The sequence below is a fragment of the Antechinus flavipes genome, chromosome 3 (genome assembly GCF_016432865.1).
Source record: "Antechinus flavipes isolate AdamAnt ecotype Samford, QLD, Australia chromosome 3, AdamAnt_v2, whole genome shotgun sequence".
NCBI classification, from domain to species: domain Eukaryota; kingdom Metazoa; phylum Chordata; class Mammalia; order Dasyuromorphia; family Dasyuridae; genus Antechinus; species Antechinus flavipes.
The window spans coordinates 634782148-634800945 of NC_067400.1; the positions used below are offsets into that span (position 1 = coordinate 634782148).

At 37.5% G+C, this 18798-nt stretch overlaps 1 protein-coding gene and 1 long non-coding RNA gene across 2 annotated transcripts in view; one reads left to right on the forward strand and one right to left on the reverse strand.

Moving 5' to 3' along the window:
* The window catches only part of LOC127556925 (uncharacterized), a 72539-nt gene that overhangs the window by 40388 nt on the left and 13353 nt on the right, over positions 1–18798 (reverse strand). The gene's annotated exons all lie outside the window — the stretch shown is intronic.
* The window catches only part of LOC127556915 (sulfotransferase 2A1-like), a 34244-nt gene that overhangs the window by 4029 nt on the left and 11417 nt on the right, over positions 1–18798 (forward strand). The gene's annotated exons all lie outside the window — the stretch shown is intronic.

Below are 18798 nucleotides of genomic sequence, written 5' to 3' on the forward strand. Positions count from 1 at the left end.
CTTGGTCAGTTCTCCAGAAGAATTTATTTTTTCTAGTCCAAAGCAAAGCTAGGAGAGATACAGGATTCTTGGCTCAGAAAGAAAGTAGCTTCACACTGATAATAACAGTCCAAAGTTTAATTATGATGCCCTGAGGGCCATTCATGCCTCTGGTGCATTTCACCTACTCAGAGCCACATGGATTAGTAATAAGTACATGACCCTGGAGACATGGACTGAATGCTTCCATGGTGGTCTGAGTAGACTATCATCAACAAATGCAGAAGCCATTGACCATATAACTCAAGCTAAAGATAATTCCTCTCTAGCTAAAATTCTGATTAAAACAGAAGTTTTGAATGTCACGAGGCTCCTCTCCTGTGGCAAAGCATCGCGGATGCTAATTCTATTTCAGCTGTGATGTACAGGTCAAGGGTTCCACTGCTCAGATCAAATCTGCAAAGTTTTCTAGATTAAATGGCAAGAGGAGGTTATCCCCAGGAGTTAAGGGAAGTCTCTGCTGTTCATCTCTAAAAGAAAAGGAAATAGATTGTCCTGAGATAATGACAGTGGAGTGCTCTCTCTTAGTCACTGCTGACAAAATTCTTGCCAAAGTTCTCCTTGGTAGGCTGACCTTTCACCTGAAAGGTGGTCACCATCTACCTGAAAGCCTGTGTGGCTTCAGAGGGCTGAGAAATGCTTGATATGATGTTTGTTGCTTAACAACTCCAGGAAAAGTGCCAGGAGAAGCACAGAGGTTACCACACAATGTTTGTTGTTCTGATTAAGGCCTTTGATACTGCCATTCATGAGGTCTTACAGAAAAGCATGGCAGTATTTGGTTGCTCGGAGAGTTACATCAATATTTTACCTCAGTTTCCTGACTGCCTGTTTGCATATGTTCAGGATAATGGGCAACACTCTCCTATTTTACCGATTAGCAATAATGTGAACCAAAGGTATGTGCCCAGATCCCCATACTTCTTAGTAACCTTTTCATCAACGCTATCAGATGTCTTCAAATAGGATGAATAATAGAATCAACATCAACTATGGCACTGACAGAAAATTATTTAACTGAACAGTTACATACCAAGAATAAATTGGGGGAGATTTGCTGAGTGACTCACACCTGATTCTACACTCAATGCAGTGTCTGAGGCTAAGATGTTGCAAAGTGTGAATTGATCCTCTACTGCTTGTGCTCATTTTGGTATGACAATTAACATCAAGAAAACACAGGTTCTCCACCAGCCCACACCACACTATTCCCACATGGAAATACTTGCAGGTACAGCAGATGGAGAAATAGTGAATGTTGTGGATATGGTTCCTTACCTGGAAGAATACTTTCCTGGGATGTACACACAGATGATGATGTTAATGCCTGCATTTGTAGGAAGTGGGAGGCTTCAAAGGAAAGTGTGAGAAAGAAGAAGAATTAGATTGTCTACCAAAATAAAGACTTGCGAGCTACTGGGCTAACTTTATTGTATTTCATTTATTTATTTATTTATATTTAATGTATGTTTGTGAAACTTGGAGAATATAAAAAGTGTCACCCTGTCATTTGAATTGACAATCAAATGTCATTTGAATTATCTTAGGAAGATTCAGAAAACCAAGTGGTAAGATAAGGTACCTGACACTTAGGTCTTTGTTCTTTGTGTGTGGAGGACAATTGAAGTTGAGTGTTTTGCTCAGGATCACACAGCTAGGAAGTGTTAAATATCTGAAATCAGATTTGAAGTCAGGTCCTCCTGTCTTCAGGGTTGGTGCTCTATCCACTGCATCACCTAGCTATCCTTCTGAGGTTTTTTGATTGAGTTAAATTGCCAGGCATTCAAATGCTCCTGGAAGAGAGCACAGCTCCAAAGGGCTGACCACGTTGTTCAAATGCGAAAAGTAAACTTTTCTAAAAGATTATTTTTAAAGTATTCATCCAAAAAAGCTGATCACATGGAGGACAGAAGAAATGATACAAGGACACCTTTAAGGTCTCTCTGAAGACCTTAATTTTTGGAATCAGTAATGAAACATGGGAAACAGGCACCAGACCATTCAGAATATTGTGTTCACATCAAAGAAGATCATATGCTCTTTGAGAAAAGCAGAATTGTGGTAACTCAAAAGAAATGTGAGATGCCTAAATTTAGGGCCATTGTAACTGCAGGGGTTCACATGAATTATTTGTACCAAACTTGTGTTAGAGCTTTCTGAGATCTTATTAATCTGATCAGCCACAATCAGATACAGTATACCCTGACCCCAACATAGTGATGTCATTCTGGTATTCTTTGAAAGCAAGGGATGGCAACCAAGTATTTATAACTTTCTCCATCAACAGATGGGAAATCAACAAGGGAAAATTTCATTCTAGATGCAACCTTTATCAAGAGGGAAGAATTGGTTCCTGGAGCGACAATATGGGAACATTATATGGTGAGGGAAGCCAATTGATTCATTTCTGAGTTTGAGCTAGAGGGGAAGAAAGTTAGGTAAATATAGTATATATATATAAGGTTTATACATATAAACCTTAGAATTTGAAAGAGCAGACTTCACAGAATACAGAGGAAAATTAATCAGGATCTCAGGAACTAAAATTCTGAGAGAGAATACAACCTGGAAAGAATGAGAAACTCTCAAGAAACTCACAAAGACAAGTAATGCTGCTGAGGAGGAGGACATCTACTGTAAAAAGAACAATATAGAAACAGAGAAAAATCATTTACTTCATTGAACTCTTAAAATGCATGTTTAGAAGATGAAAACAAAGGCAGAGAATACAGGATGGGTAGTAAAGTGCTACATCTTTTGTCTGAACCATTTCAAGGAATTTCAAAGGTAGACCAAGAGAATAGAATAGATAAACAATACACAGCACAAAAAAGACACAATAACATTGCATTTGACAAGTGTAAAGACTTAAGCTTTTGGGATAAGAATTCATTATTCAGTAAAAATTGTCGAGCAAACTGAACAACAGGATCAAGGAAACTGGGTATGGTCAAACAATCTCACAGCATTTACCAAAATAAGGTAAAAATGGAGACATGACCTAGTTGTAAAGAGAGATTTTACAGTAAAATTACAAGAACATAGGATAATTATTTATGAGATTTGTAGATAGGTGAAGAATTTATGAATAACAAAGTAACAATGTTCACTATAGAAAGTACAATTTTGATTACATGAAGATGAAAAGGTTTTGATAAATAAAACAATTTTTTTTGTAACCAAAATCAAAAGGAAAACAGAAAATTGGGGGGAGATTTGCATAGACATTTTAAGGATACAGCTTCATATCTGTGAAATCAACTTTAAAAATCCTCCAAAGTCTGGCTTTGTGAAGGAAAACAAGAGTTTCTCAAAGCAGAGACCACAACTTGTCACGTCTGGCAATGCTCCTCAGTCTTCTCTTCTCTCAGGTCTGGCAATGTCCCTTAGTTTTCTCTTCTCTCTATGACATCCAGAAACTCCCTTCAACTCTGTGCAATACTTCCTTTTTTATTTTTATTTTTTTTTATCATAGCTTTTTATTTACAAGCTATATGTATGGGTAAATTTTCAGCATTGACAGTTGCAAAACCTTTTGTTCCACTTTCTCCCTTCCTTCCCCCCACCCCTTCCCCCAGATGGAAGGTAGACCAATACATGCTAAATATATATTAAAGTATATGTTAAATACAATATATGTATACATATCCATACAGTTATTTTGCTTCACAAGAAGAAATGGTCTTTGAAATAGTGTACAATTAACCTGTGAAGGAAATCAAAAATGCAGGCAAACAAAAATAGAGGGAATGGGAATTCTATGTAGTGGTTCATAGTCATCTCCCAGAGTTCTTCGCTGGGTGTAGCTGGTTCAGTTCATTACTGCTCTATTGGAACTGATTTGTTTCATCTCATTGTTGAAGATGGCCATGCCCATCAGAATTGATCATCATATAGTATTGTTTTTGAAGCATATAATGATTTCTTGTCCTGCTCATTTCACTCAGCATCAGTTCATGTAAGTCACTCCAGGCCTCTCTGAAATCCTCCTGCTGGTCATTTCTTACAGAAAAATAATATTTCATAACATTCCTATACCACAATTTATTCAGCCATTCTCCAATTGATGGGCATCCATTCAATTTCCAGTTTCTGGCCACTACAAAGAGACCTGCCACAAACATTCTTGCACATACAGGCCGCTTTCCCTTCTTGAAAAGATCTCTTTGGGATAAAAGTCCAGTAGTAGCACTGTTGGGTCAAAGGGCATGCACAGTCTGATAACTTTTTGAGCATAGTTCCAAATTGCTCTACAGAATGGTTGGATGCATCCACAATGCCACCAACAATACATCAGTGTCCCAGTTTTCCCACATCCCCTCCAACATTCTGCATTATCTTTCCCTGTCATTCTAGCCAATCTGACAGGTGTGTAGTGGTATCTCAGAGTTGTTTTCATTTGCATTTCTCTGATTAATAATGACTTGGAGCATCTTTTCATATGGCTAGAAATAGTTTCAATTTCTTTGTCTGAGAATTGTCTGTTCATATCCTTTGATCATTTATCAATTGGAGAATTGCTTGATTTCTTTAAATTAGAATCTACTACTATACTACATAATTTAAAGAAATCAGAATCTATTCTCTCTATATTTTGGTCATGAAGCCTTTATCAGAACCTTTGACTGTAAAAATGTTTTCCCAGTTTATTGTTCCCCTTCTAATCCTGTCTGCATTAGTTTTGTTTGTACAAAAACTTTTCAATTTGATATAATCACAATTTTCTATTTTGTGATCAATAATGATCTCTAGTTCCTCTTTGGTCATAAATTCCTTCTTCTTCCACAGGTCTGAGAGGTAAACTATCCTATGTTCTTCTAATTTATTTATAATCTCCTTCTTTATGCCTAGGTCATGAACCATTTTGACCTTATCTTGGTGTATGGTGTTAAGTGTGGGTCAATGCCTAGTTTCTGCCATACTAATTTCCAATTTTCCCAGGAGTTTTGTCAGTGAATTCTTATCCCAAAAGCTGGGGTCTTTGGGTTTGTCAAACACTAGATTATTAAAGTTATTGACTATTTTGTCCTTTGAATCTAACCTATTCCATTGATCAACTACTCTTTTTCTTAGCCAATAGCAAATGGTTTTGATAACCGCTATTTTATAATATAATTTTAGATCAGGTACAGCTAGGCCACCTTCATTTGATTTCTTTTTCATTAGTTTCTTGAAATTCTTGACCTTTTGTTTTTCCATATGAACTTTGTTGTTATTTTTTCCAGGTCATTAAAATAGTTTTTTGAGGAGTCTGATTGGTCTAGCGCTAAATAAATAGATTAGTTTAGGTAGTATTGACATCTTTATTATATTTGGTTGACCTATCCAAGAGCACTTAATATTTTTCCAATTGGTTAGAGCTGACTTTATTTGTGTGGAAAGTGTTTTGTAGTTTTGCTCATATAATTCCTGACTTTCCTTGGTAGATAGATTCCCAACTATTTCATACTATTGGCAGTTATTTTATTTTATTTTTTTAAATAAACTTTTTATTGACAGAACCCATGCCAGGTAATTTTTTACAACATTATCCCTTGCACTCACTTCTGTTCCGATTTTTCCCGGTAGTTACTTTAAATGGAATTTCTCTTTGTATGTCTAACTGTTGGATTTTGTTAGTGATATATAAGAATGCTGATGACTTATGTGGATTTATTTTGTATCTGCAACTTTGCTAAAGGTATGGATTATTTCTAATAGCTTTTTAGTAGAATTTCTGAGGTTCTCTAAGTATCTGCAATACTTCCTTAAAATTTGGAACATGGTGGAGACATTGATGACTGGCAAAAGTGACCACAGGACACTGATGAGCTTGAATGACAGACCACCAATTCCAATTTTCTCTTTTTAAGAAATCAAAATGAAGGCACAGGTTTGCATTTTTGCTCTTTTGGGAGCATCTTTATTAATTTTTCATTGCCTTTTACTTGGGTTTGGTATATCAGTGTAAAGTATCTCTAATTGCATTTAATTCTCCTTTTTTCCTCTCTCTCCCTTCCTCCTGCCTTCTCTTTATCTCATCTCAATTTCTCAGTCTCTTATGTTTCTATTTTTTGTGTTTCTCTGTCTCTCTTTCTGACTCTATTTCTATCGCTCTGTGTTACTCATTTTCTCTCTGTCTCTCAAGTCTCCAACTCGCTGTGTGTCTCTTCATTGGTTTCTGCATATGTTTATCTGTCTCTTTTCTGATTTTGATTACTGCAGACAACCTAGCAAAGCTTTTATGACTTCCTCTGTCCTCCTTGTGAGTGCTTGTCTCATGGGAGTTCTCCATAAAATAGTCTTTTGGGCAAAAGTACTTCTGTCATTCATATATGAGACTGAATATCTGCACTATTAGAGTCACACTCTTTCCTCTTTAAAACTAGCTTGCCTTAAGGCAAAGAGCTCCCTAACAAAGGCTCTCTCTTCAGTATCCGGCTGTTTATCTGGATCCATGGCCCAGGTCATTGGCTCCTGGAGGAATTCTCACTGGTCCTGGCTTGGAGTTCTATTGGGGAGTAATGTGAGTGACTCTGGAAAGTCCTGAAAGTGGAAACTTTCAGATCTAGACTTGCCCTCAGGAGGGAGTGCCCTGGGAACAGGCTGCCATAGATTTCTGGAGGGGACCTTCTGTAGGAGGATCTTCTGCTTAAATAGCTGCAGGTCCAAGTGGACCCATACCTCCAGCCCTTTAGCTTTACTCTGTATGTATCACTATGCTTTAAATACATTTCTTGTAAGCAACATATTGTAGGATTCTGGCTATCTAGTATGCTATCTGCCTCTGCTTTATGGGCCAGAACTCTGTATTTGAAACAAGGATTCTTACCAGTTGCTAACTCACTGGAATTGATAAGACAAGGGTTATCTAGTTTAGCATGGTAATTAATAGCTCTCTACTTCAGTACATGTACTTAGTACTTAATATAGTTCTACAAGATTCATACCTATTCTACAAGATTCACACGAATGATAATGTAATTAGAATAGAGCATATAAGCTGGGACAAGCTCAGCCAGATTCATTCTATCGCCCACCTCTGTGGTGGCTGGAGGCTGAAGCACAAGCCCTGGGACTCAGAGACAGATTCACTTCATCTCATACCACCGTGGTGGCTGACCTCCTGCACTTCCCCCACTGAGGCCTCTCTGAAAAGCTCTCTAGAAAGCTGCTCAGCCCCAGGCAAAAAGATAATAAAGAATTTGGACTTTATCCCTGGCTATTCTTGTGATAATTACTCTACTGAAACAAAGGCTGCTCCAAGACCTCCAGAAAACCAATGAGAACACTTACTGGAGAGTTCATCCTATTCACATTCACAGTTAAAATAACTAATTCTATATTTCCTGCCACCTTATTTACCCTAAATTTTGCTTATCTCTTTCCCTTCCCCCTTCTCTCTTCCCCAGTATTTTCTTTTGATGACCACCTTCCTCAAACATTCTTCCCCCTTTAGAGCTCCTCCCCCTTACTTATACCTTTCCTCTACAGTGGTTCTCAAAGTATGGTCTAGAAAATCCTGGAGATCTCAGAAACTCCTTTAGAGGGTCTACAAATTCAAAAGTAGTTTTTATTTCCAATATGGTAAATATCTATAAATATAATCCAGATAAACAAAAACGCTTTGGAGAGATCCTCAATAATTTTTAATATGATAAAGATACTGAAAACAAAAGTATGAGAACCACTGCTCTCTTACTTCTGTTTTCTCTTCAATTCAATTCTCTCCAATTTCCTTTTCTTTTCCCCCTTTCCCTTCCACTTCCCTATAAGGTGAGATAAGTTTCTCTGTGAAATCAAATATGTCTGATATTCTTTTTTAGAGCCAAACCTGATTAGAGTAAGATTCAAATTATATATCTATAGCTATACCTATATCTATATCTGTATCTATATATATCAGCTCTTTTTTCAGAGCAAAGAACTGAAAATTGAGTGGATGTATATGGTGTTTTTCTTCTTTCATATAATATGAAGGTTCTCTCTGGGAGCAGATTTCTTGGGGAGCTTTTCTGGAGACAGCCTTAGTTTCAGTTGAAAGTAATAATCACTCCAAATACAGCCAGCTGATAAAATGATAAAATGTTTATTTTCTTCTTCCTTGGGCCCGAGTAGCTTTCTTAGTGGCCTCTCTGCTTGGTTCCAAGAGCTCTTGCCACTAATCTTTTGCCTCTGCTCCCTTCAGCCTCCAGCCTGAACAAAGGTGGAAGATGGAATGAGTCTCTTATCTCCTTGCCTGGGGCTGGGCAGCTTTCTGAAGAGCCTTTCAGACCAGCCTTGGTCTTAGTGGGGGAAGTGCAGGAGGCCAGCCATCATCCAAATATCTCCAGCCAGCACCAAGGTGAAAGTTGGAATGAATCTGTCTTGCCTCCGGGAGAGGGCTTCTGTATCTCCCAGAGTGCTCTGTGTCTGTCCCAGAGTGCTCTTTGGCCCTAAGAGCTTCTTGCTTATAAGAGCTCTTTAAAGGTATGAACACAAGCATTGTTTCTATCAGTTCTACGTATTATCTTTTTTCAAGTTCTGGCCCATAACATCTCCTTGTAAGATCAGAGCAATGATACTGAACCATGCTAAATTAGATGATTATTGTCTCTATCAATTCTAATGATTTAACAGTTTGTAAGGCTTCCAACAGATGTATATCAATTGGAGAAAGATTGAATAAATTCTGGTATTTGATTATGAAGAAATATTCTTCTGTAGGAAATGATGAATAGGATGTTATCAGAAAAACCTGGAAAGTTCCCCATTGCAGGGGTCCAGCCTCTGCAAGGGGGTTCAGGAAGCTGAGCAGGAGGAATAGGGTCGGCATCAAGATAAGACAGGAGTCGTGGGGTAGTTTGAGTGAGGAACTGATGGAAGTGATGCTCCCACTTCTGAGGTTCCTTCAGGCTTTATTTTTATACTATATCGTGATTATATACATTTCTTTAGGTCAACATAGTCTTCAGACATATGTCTGACTTATTGAACTTTATATGTTACTACATTTGACATTTAGTATTTGAATAAGTTTTTTATGGTAAAATGTTAATTATTGATTACATTATGTGAAGCTAATAATGAAAGGTAAATGTTATATAAGGTTAAATGTCAGTGAATTTTGTTAGTTTACTTATGTCTTCTTTGTCAATCCTAAGGATTATTTGATGCCTCTATTTCCCTGACTTGGAACCGTGTACATAGGCATTTAGGGCAATTCCTAGTTATATTTTAACCATCGTTTGGTTCCTACACATCTTGGTCTTTTCTGAGTCTAAGTTGGTAAACACCATTATTTTCTAGGCCGTTGGATCTCTCCTATAGTGACAATGCTTTCCATGGTGTTCTCTCCTTTATCATTTGTTTCAGTGAGAAATTAGTTTTATTAGCACACAATATGCATGTGGAATCATTTCTAGTTAACTTGCCCAAATTCCCCTTGCCACCAGATTTTTTTAGATAATATTTAGTGCTGTAATCAAACCAATTATAAATAATATAGGAAATAGTAGTCGACCAATGAGAATCATAGAAGGAAATGTTGTTCCTGCATGAGAGCTGTGCACACTTGATCTCAGTGCTGGGCTTTGCCAATCAGTTTAGAGATTGTGGCTTCCAACTCTCCATGAACCCAAGCAAAGAGAAATGTACTGTATATATAGTAATAGCAAAGTTGTGGGATGATCAGCTGTGAATGACTTCACTATTCTCAGCAATATAATAATCCAAGATTACTCTGAAGGACTTATGATGAAAAATCCTCTCCACACCAAGAGAAAGAACAGACTGTGTCTAAATACAGGTTGAAGAATAGTTTTTAAAAGAAAAACTATTTATCTTGATGGGTTGTTTTTTTTTTTTTGGGGGGGAGATCTATGTTTTCTTTTGCAATATGATTTCTATGACAAAATTTTATGTAACTTCTCATATGCATTCTCAATGAGGAGGAAAGAGAGGGAGAAAGGAAAAGTATTTGGAACCAAAGTTTTAAGACAAATGTAAAAAGATGTTTTATATGTAAGTGGGAAAGATAAAGTATTTTTAAAAAGGAAAATAAAGACAATAAAGAAAAAATAACTTAGATCTGTATCCAGGCTCTATCAGTTCTTTTTCTGAAGAGAGATCATGTCCTTTATCATAAGTCCTTCAGAATTGTCTTGGATCACTGTATGACTGAGAATAGCTAAATTATTCACAGCTGATCATCATACAATATTGTTATTTCTGTGTGTAATCTCCTAGTTTCGCTCATTCATTTCACTTTGCATCAGTTCACATAAGTTTCAAAGTTATTCTTAAAATAGTATCACTGTTACTGTATGCAATATTCTCTTGGTTCTGCTCTTTTTGCTCTTCATTATTTGATGAAAGTCTACCCTTGTTTTTCTAATACCTCTGAGCTCATCATTTTTTATAGCACAGTAGTATTCAATTACAATAATATACCATAACTTGTTCAACATTTCCCAATTGATAGGTGTCTGCAAATTCTAGCTCTTTGCACCACACAAAGAGCTAGTCTAAATAGATTAGAAGATATAGGATCTTTTCCTTTTTTCTTGATCATTTGAAAAAATAGACCAAGCAGTGGTTTTGCTGGGTCAAAGGAAATTTAATAATTCTGAGTATAATTTTAGATTGCTCTCCAAAATGGCTAAATCAGTTCACAATTTCATCAAAAATGAGTTAGCATCCCAATTTTTCCACATTCCCTCCAACATTTGTTGCTTTTGCCTTCAATCATTTTAGCCAGTCTTCTTGTTCTATGACATCTCAAAGTTGTTTTCATTTGAATTTTTCTAATCAATGATTTAGATAATTTTTCCATATGATCATAAATGTGTTTCTAGAATAGAAAAGTGCCTGTTCACATCCTCTAACCATTTATCAGTTGGATGGATAGTGACTCATATTCATATAGATTTGACAATGTTTTATATATATATTTGAGATATGATACCTTTTTTCTGAGAACTGTCTATAAAATTCCTCCTCCCGATTTTTGGCTTTACTTCTGATCTTAGCTATATTTCTTTTATTTGTACAATCCCCTTTTAATTGAATAAAAGTACAACTATTCATGTTACACTTCATTGTGTTTCCTCTTTCTTATTTATTCATAAATTATTGCCTATCCATAAGTCTGATAAGTGATGTTTTATAGTCTTCAAAATTTCTGATAATATATCTCTGCATAACTAGATTATATATGCATTTTAATCTTATCTTGGTAAATGGAGTAAGACAATAATCTGTGCCCATTACTATGCCATATTGCTTTTCAGTTTTCCCCAAATTTTTTTTTATCAGAAAATAACTTCTTATCCCAAAATCTTAAGTTTTCACACTTTTTCAATTACTAAGTACTATATTTATTTGCTGCTATAGATTCTTTCTTTCTGTCATTGATAATGATTGCCTTTCTATTTCTTAGTCACTACCTACAATTACTGCCTGATAAGATACTAGTACTAGTAAACTGCCCTCCTTACATTTTAAAAAATAATTCCTTTGATATTCTTGGACTATTCGTACAAATAAGTTTTGTTATTTTTTCTAATTTAGTAAAATGACTTTTTGGTAATTTGATTAGGATGGCATTGAATTTATAAATTAGTTTGGGTAAAATTATCAATTTTATTATATTGCTTCTGTCTACCAATGAACATTTACTATTTCTCCAATTTATTTCAAATAATTCTTGCAGAATTTTGTTTGTAATATGTGGGAATGCTGATGAATTGTGTGGATTTACTTCACATCCTGCTACTTTCCTAAAGTTATTATTTCCACTAAATTTTTAGTTGAGTCTTTGGGATTTTCCAAATATATCACATTGTCTATAAAGAGAAAAAGTTTTATCACTTTGTTTTCTATTCAGATCTCTTTTATGTCTTTTTTTTTTTTTTTTCTGATTTCTATTGCTAGGATTTTCAATACAATATTGCTGGCAATGAGAATTTTTGTTTCATACCTGATCATACTGGAAAGATTTCTTTACTTAATCCCTTTACAAATAATACTAGATAATGGTTTTAAATAGATGGATTTTTTAATCCATTTAAGAAAAAAATCCATTTATACCAATATTTTCAAGGGTTTTTAAAAATAATTTGTATGTTGTACTTTATTAAAACATTTTCTGTATCTGTTGAGATAATCATACCTTTTCACTTTTATTATTGATACAATTAATTATGTTAATAGTTTTCCTTATAGGAAACCATACCTGCATTGCTGTATAAATCTCATTTAGTTACATATTGTTGTAATCTTTTAGGTATTATTTTTTTAGTTTGTTAGTGAACTTAGCCCACATTTTTCTTTCTGTGTTTACTCTTCCTGGTTTGAATATCAGTATGACAGTTGTTTCATAAAACAAGTTTGGTAGATTCCTTCTTTGCCTTTTATTCCAAATATTTTATTTAATATTGAAAGTAGTTGACTTTTTTTTAAAAAAAATTTTATTTAATAATTACTTTATATTGAGAGAATCCATGCCAGGGTAATTTTTTTACGACATTATCCCTTGCACTCGTTTCTGTTCTGATTTTTCCCCTCCCTCCCTCCACCCCCTCCCCTAGATGGCAAGCAGTTTTATATATGTTAGATATGTTGCAGTATATCTTAGATACAATATATGTTTGCAGAACCGAACAGTTCTCTTGTTGCACAGGGAGAATTGGATTCAGAAGGTATAAATAACCTGGGAAGAAAAACAAAAATGCAGATAGTTCACATTCGTTTCCCAGTGTTCTTTCTTTGGGTGTAGCTGTTTCTGTCCGTCATTTATCAATTGAAACTCAGTTAGGTCTCTTTGTCAAAGAAATCCACTTCCATCAAAATATGTCCTCATACAATATCGTTGTTGAAGTGTATAATGATCTCCTGGTTTTGCTCATTTCACTTAGCATCAGTTCGTGTAAGTCTCGCCAGTCCTCTCTGTATTCATCCTGCTGGTCATTTCTTACAGAACAATAATATTCCATAACATTCATATACCACAATTTACCCAGCCATTCTCCAATTGATGGGCATCCATTCATTTTCCAGCTTCTAGCCACTACAAACAGGGCTGCTACAAACATTTTGGCACATACAGGTCCCTTTCCCTTCTTTAGTATTTCTTTGGGGTATAAGCCCAGTAGTAGCACTGCTGGATCAAAGGGTATGCACAATTTGATAACTTTTTGGGCATAATTCCAGATTGCTCTCCAGAATGGTTGGATTCGTTCACAACTCCACCAACAATGCATTAGTGTCCCAGTTTTCCCGCATCCCCTCCAACATTCATCATTATTTTTTCCTGTCATCTTGGCCAATCTGACAGGTGTGTAGTGGTATCTCAGAGTTGCCTTAATTTGCATTTCTCTGATCAATAATGATTTGGAACACTTTTTCATATGAGTGGTAATAGTTTCAATTTCATCCTCTGAAAATTGTCTGTTCATATCCTTTGACCATTTATCAATTGGAGAATGGCTTGATTTCTTATAAATTTGAGTCAGTTCTCTATATATTTTGGAAATGAGGTATTTATCAGAACCTTTAACTGTGAAGATGTTTTCCCAGTTTGTTGTTTCCCTTCTAATCTTGTTGCATTAGTTTTATTTGTACAAAGGCTTTTTAATTTGATGTAATCAAAATTTTCTATTTTGTGATCAGTAATGGTCTCTAGTTCATCTTTGGTCACAAATTTCTTTCTCCTCTACAAGTCTGAGAGATAAAAGTAGTTGACTTTTAAACATTTGATAGAATCCATTTGTAAATCAATCTAGTCCTGGTATTTTTTTTAAGGAAGCTCATATATGATCTATTCAATTTCTCTATCTAAAATAGAAATCTAAACCACTTTATAAAAGCAATGGTTTGCCTCTTCCTGGGTCCTCTTTGCAATTGAATAGAAGATACAGGATCATATAATGTCCTTTGTCTAGAGTTGCCTATTATATGCCAAATGATGCAAGATGTCTCCTCTGGCAGAAGAGACAGAATACAGGGGTTTCTGTTGCTAAATGATCTCACCCAGTAGATCTGCCACATTCACAAGTGAACCTGGTCAGAGAAAATGAGAGTAGCAGCTAAGGCAACCTGAAGTGCACTCTCCCCAAGGCTGAGGGTTCAAGAGGGGAAAATGTGTCCACAGTTCAAGGGGATGTGGTTCTGCTTCTGTTCTTGTTTAGTCTTCTCAGGAATTATGCCTTTGGAAAAGTTAATCAATGATGATTGCTTAGCAGTGATAATCACTACCCATAATACTAGTTATTAGAAAGTGTTTCCAGACACCCAGCCCAAATCAGCCTCTCTAACTCTGCTGCTGGAACCAAAATGGCCATGCCTCCTCTCTCTCCTCTAAGGCAGTCTTGCAGTAGTCTTAAAGACATATGCATGCCATGGGCACTGATTCAGGGAAGTGGTGTCATTGAGCTAATAGTTTTGTTCTTATCCTGTGTATTTAGGGTCAGCTGTTCTTTGTGCCAGAAAACCTCAGAGATTCAGATTCCTTGGTCCTGTTCATGGTTATACCAGACACCCCAACTTCTAAACCTTCTTAATGAAGCCACTCTGCCCTCTCCAGAATGATTAGGCATATGGAATGGGGGCAGAGGCAAGAAAGCAGGAGCAGAAGCAGCAATTAGAAGGATTCAAGAGAAAGTACTTCTCCAACCTAGAGAACCCTGCCTACATGGAGAATCTCAAAAGATTTGGACAGCAAAAGTTCTTATACTTTTGTATGTTATGAAACCTTCTGGCAGACAGTTTGGTAAATTCTATAATCCCCTTATCAGAATACAATTTTGAAATCATTGAGAGTGCCAAATTTCAATAAGAGGTTGATGAAATTAAATTAACATTTCCCAATCCTCATCCCAATCCCCCATCTCTATCCATAGTTCTGGGAGTCCTTGGGAAGACTCTAGAGGACTTCTGGATGGCTGAGCCATGAGCTTTCCCCAGTACCAAAAGTAGTCATGTACTGTAGAGATTCTGCCCCGGTTTTAAAGATTTCCCCTTTGGGCCTAGGGACTAACATTAAGCCACACATTAATCTATCCAGGACAACTGCTTTCTATGCCCTTCTGGGTTTTGAGCAAACTATATTTCATTTCCATTATGTAAATGTCACCAAAATATGATAATTTCCTTTATATTTAATGATGGATTTTTTCTATTACAATATGCTAAACAAATTACAAAAAAAATAACCAAGTGAAGTGTTTTAGAAGAAGTCATTGTTGATTGGGAACTTACTGCTTTTGCTGTTAAACTGAAAAACAACTGTGGCTTGCCCTGAGATGCAGGCAAGGGGATTTGTGATGAATGGTAATGACTCTTAAAAGAGCCTTTGATTTGCTTTCAGTGATAGATCCAAGTATTTCTATTTGAATGGTTGTTAAGCCAACTTTAGCAGTCAAAGGCAAATGCCAAGAAGTATTCTCCAGCCTTTCAGAGGAAATGCTCACAGTCTCAGGCTGCTTATATGAATGACCCAGTCCAGGCTGCATTCAGCTCTGGGAGACCTAAAGCAAGTGGTTCTTCAGTTTCTCCCCTTAGTCCTGCAAGATCCATGTTTTTCTGGAAGTCTCTGGCTACAGACCAGGTTGAGTGAAGGAGGATAATTAGAAGGAACAGCCAATAGCCTTATAGGGCTCCAAATTCTCCAGAACAGTCCTTCACAAGGTCACTTTCGGAAAGCAGTGGCTTCCCTCTTCTTGCGCCTTTGTTGCTACTCAACAGAGGACAGAGGATTTCTCATTTGTACAGAGTTGCTTATTATGGGCTGGGTAATGTAGGATGGTCTCTCTAGCAAGAGAAGCAGAATGTAAGGGCTTCTGTTGCTCAATTGGCTTCACCCTTAAGCTTTGCCACATTCAGAAGTGAACTGTTGGGGACCATTTCAGGTAAAGTGGAGCCAACTCTCCATAAGGATAAAGGTTGTAGAGGGAAATATATGTACCAGTTATGGGGAATTTGGTTGTACTTCTGCTCTTGCTATATCTTATCAGGAACTATTCTATTGCAAAAATTCTTGGCTGGTGATTGTGTATCAATAATAACCTGTAACCATAATTATAGCTGTTAGAAAACGTTTCTGGACATGTAGCCCCTATTAACTTTTGTATGTACTTTCCACTCTGTCCTCGAAACTAAAACAAACAGATCTGTCCTCTGTTTTCTGTGACATGCCTTAAGAAGCTTTACAGGCATATATACCATGGAAAATGACCCAGAATATGGTTTTGTTCACCTAGTATTTGTTGTTCTGATCCCGGGTGACCATGTTCAGCTGTACTTCTTGCCAGAAAGACCCAAGGGTCTTTAGATTTGATCATTATTATATCAGAAAACCCAATCCCAAAGCTTCTTAACCCTCCCACCTTCCCTTTGGCTAATCAACAGGTGGGTGATTGACCAAAGCTTGCACAGAGTCAAGAAAACAGCAGCAGGAACAGGAGCAACAGTGACACAGATCCAGGAGAAAGCTGTCACCTAGCTAGAAGCCAACTGACCACATGCAGAATCCCAAGAAATTCCTGTTTTTCAAGGGAATCCCTCTCTTTCCCACTTTTCATGATGTGGAACATATTCACAGAATGCAAGATGAGTTTGAGTTTCAGGATGAAGATGTCATAGTAGTGACCTACCCTAAATCAGGTAAGGAGCAGGAGAAGGAAACAGGACATGGGGAAGGAGGCTAGAAGAGATGAGTTGCTTCTTCTGTTCCTCTACATTCCAGGCTCAGACTTCAGAGAACAAAGAGACTTTAGACTGCAGGTAGCCTAGCCTTCTCATTGGGGACCAGAGATTCTTAAACTTTGGTGCACCCTGGCCTCTCTGGCAGGGAGTTTGGTGAAGCTCATAGATCCCTTTTCAGAATAAAAATGTGAAATAATTAGATGGAAAGCTAAACTTTCGTAAGAAGTTATTAAAAACAAAGTTGTCCCCCTCAACTTCATGTATTTTCTGAAATCTCTCTATAGATACCTCTGGAGATTCATGGACCTCGTCTTGGGCACTTAGGTACAGTAGAGTGAGAATGATTTATTTTTGTGAGTTCAAATCTGGACTCAGACACTTCCCAGCTGTAGTGCTTTCCTGGGAATATCTTTTAACCCGTTTGGCTCAGTTTCTTCATCTGTAAAATAGCTTGGAGAAGGGATAGCAAACTACTCCAGTATCTTTGCCAAGAAAACCCCAAATGGCACCAGAAAGTGTTTAGTAAGACTTCAAAAATTGAACAGCAACAACAAGGTCTGAGAAGGAAAGAAGCTGGCCAGGAGCCAAAAGGCCACCAAAAAAGACACAGAGAAGTCTTATTATCCTGACACCACAGTCCCTCTTTGCTTGTGCTTGTCCCTCAGGAATGTGTCCTGATCCTCTTTAAAGGAAGAAGTGTTTGAGACACCCGGGGAGGGCCAGGCTAGATTCATGCTCCTGTTCCCAGAAGTCAGTGTCACTGGTAGATGGGGAAGAGTCACTTGTAGGAAGAGTGGAAAGGGACTATGTTCCAGACAGTTTCCAACTGAGACTGGATTTGACATTTCAGCAGAAGGCTTCAAGAGAAGCAACATTCCAACCCAGGGCCTCCTGACTCTACATCCAATACTTCATTAACTCCAACACTCCAAGATCTCTGGAAGGTCACCAAGCTTGCATGGAAATGGTACAACTGGGATTAGAACTCAAGTCCTCAGACCCCAGGGCAGAGGGGCACTTGTACATATGCTGTGCTACAGCCTGCTGACCCAGCCCTAGAAATGCTCTCTGCTGCCCTCCTCCCATACCTTTGCTTATGCAGAACTCAAAACACAGAATGCACTTCCCATGCCCATCTCTCGGGTAAAGTTGGGGACAGCTAGGTGACACAGTGGATAGAACACCGGCCTTGAAGTCAGGAGAACCTGAGTTCAAATCTGGTCACAGACACTTAACACTTCCTAGCTGTGTGACCCTGGGCAAGTCACTTAACCCCTGTTGCCTCAGGGGAAAAAAAAGCCAACCAACCAACCAACCAACCAACCAAAAAACCCCTAACTTTCTAGTGAAGTCTTATTCCTTCTTTGTGTCCCAGAAGTCTCTGCCTTAACTTCTCAATCCCATCAGGGATGGATCTTCCCCATGACAGCTCTTTTTCTCATACATCTTTCATGCAAACTTCCAGGCAGGTCTAGCTAGTGGCATATGTTTCACAGAGTTGCACTGTCTGGGTCCACCTCACGCCATTATAGTGAGCAACTTCAATTCTGGGACTACGTGCTTGTGTCTCCCAACTCTGATCACAATACACTGATATATTGTACACTAAGCCTAGATTTTGTACGGGCCGTCTCCCCCATGCCTGAAAGGTTCCCCCTCTTTATCTTGGTCTCATACCTTCCTTGGCTTCCTGCAGGACTGAGCTCAAATATCACCTTCTACTGGAAGCTTTCCATGAGACTCCCAACTCCCTGCTCTTTCCTCTCTGAGATCCCCTGCATCCATTCTTTATGTCACTTATAGGAACTGAGTTATTCACCTTTCTCCTCTTACCTTAGATTATGAGCCCCTTGTGGTAAGAGACTTGCCTTCCCTCTGATCCCTAGCATTCAGCACAGTTCCTGGCACTCTGCAAGTGCTCCAAAGATGCTTGTGGAATCGCCATAGTCTCTTTGGTTTCGCAGATTTCAGTCTTGCCCATATTTGAACCATCCAGTGGAAAACTTCCACAGGAGGAGGGAGGATTTATGTATACCATGTATACCTTGTTTCAGGTTCTGGCCCAAAACATCTCAACTCTAATGACTTAACAGTTTG